The following is a 1,972-nucleotide window of genomic DNA, read 5'->3' as shown; positions in this document are numbered from 1 at the left end:
CATCTGGGCATGTCCCCTCCTACACAAAATTGACATTCACACGGTTGGTGGTGGTGGGGAGATATCTGTCCTTTTTTCTTTTAATATTTAAAAGAGGACAGACGGGTGCAGAGGGGAAGGGGGCATGACGGGGAAATGGACGCGTGTACCTTTGTGTAACTTTTTTTTATTTTTATGACCTCGAGTTTTACCGCACGGGCTCGGAGTGATAAGCTACGCAAACCGCGGTGACATCCCTAACGTGGCACATCACTATGGTGAGGTACTCTTTGGTGAGCCACTGGAACGACTGCTTCCCCCAATTTGGCGAAAACAAATGGGGAGGTCTATTTTTATTTACAGAGCTACAAACATTTTTTCTGTGTAACTGATCGCCCATGAGTAGGACAACCTAGAGGACGCCATTCGAGTGGATGTCTGTTCCCCCACGTGGAATTCTCCCAATGGATGATGTTTTCAACTACGTGTAGCTAGCTGTGCAAAAAAAAAAAAAAAAATTCCTTAGCTCACCATTATGAATAACACAGCTTTTCAAACAAATGGGAAAAGCAGACTTTTGCAACACAATTGCACACCGTTCATCGAATCCATCGCTTACTTCCCAGTACAGGTGGGGACAAATAAAACAACCTCACATTTTCCACACCACCCTGTCCATCTACCCTTTACATTTTTGTTACATATGGCACGGTACCCAAAATATGCTACGTTCTCTTTCGTTTGCCTTGCTATACAAAAGGGGGGTACAAGGAATAAAAAAAAAAAAAAAAAAAAAAAAAAGTCGCGCAAAAGAATGCACCCAATTAAATGACAAAGACGAATATAAAACAATCACAACCCAAGGGAATGGCTTGTCTGGTGGTCTTTTCGATGGGATAACAAATCATGGGTAGTAGCTTCAAATGGTGAGTGTACTGTCTAGGGAATAAATACCGGACATCACGTTGAACCAATGTAGAGGGACGCAAAAACACATGGTTTTGGGCACACCGTTGGAGAAGAGCCTGTCGTAGGGGGGGGAAGGCTTTCTTCCTCCTCCATTTGGCATATACTCCCACAACGGACACGCTGTTCTCCCACACCTGTTTGATCAATTTTCCCTTTATTCCCCACCTCTGTAAAATACATCGCCGACCCAGATTTGTTAAACTGCCAGCGGGGCGTGAGCGGAAAAAAGGTGTTATTATATACCTCCCTTTCCCCTTGGGGGGGAAAATATATTTTTCTTTTTTCCATATGAGTATGCCAGACGTATGCTATAAAAAAGGAAAATCACACCATCGTGTTGGCCTGTATTTCACCAATGTACCCGTCACGCGGTAGGGTAACCCGAATGGGGGAAAGGTCATTTTTTTTTTTTTTTTTTTTTTTTTTTTTTTTTTCCCATTTGTGCGCTTTGGCCAGACGCCCACTGATCAGTCGGTCGGTGTGTGTGGCAGGTGAAAATAAAATTGAGATAACAGCCCCCCCCCCCTCATCTGGGCATGTCCCCTCCTACACAAAATTGACATTCACACGGTTGGTGGTGGTGGGGAGATATCTGTCCTTTTTTCTTTTAATATTTAAAAGAGGACAGACGGGTGCAGAGGGGAAGGGGGCATGACGGGGAAATGGACGCGTGTACCTTTGTGTAACTTTTTTTTATTTTTATGACCTCGAGTTTTACCGCACGGGCTCGGAGTGATAAGCTACGCAAACCGCGGTGACATCCCTAACGTGGCACATCACTATGGTGAGGTACTCTTTGGTGAGCCACTGGAACGACTGCTTCCCCCAATTTGGCGAAAACAAATGGGGAGGTCTATTTTTATTTACAGAGCTACAAACATTTTTTCTGTGTAACTGATCGCCCATGAGTAGGACAACCTAGAGGACGCCATTCGAGTGGATGTCTGTTCCCCCACGTGGAATTCTCCCAATGGATGATGTTTTCAACTACGTGTAGCTAGCTGTGCAAAAAAAAAAAAAAAAA

This window comes from Plasmodium fragile (genome assembly GCF_000956335.1).
Source record: "Plasmodium fragile strain nilgiri unplaced genomic scaffold supercont1.52, whole genome shotgun sequence".
NCBI classification, from domain to species: domain Eukaryota; phylum Apicomplexa; class Aconoidasida; order Haemosporida; family Plasmodiidae; genus Plasmodium; species Plasmodium fragile.
The sequence above is the reverse complement of the archived record's forward strand: the minus strand, read 5'-3'. Positions refer to the sequence as shown.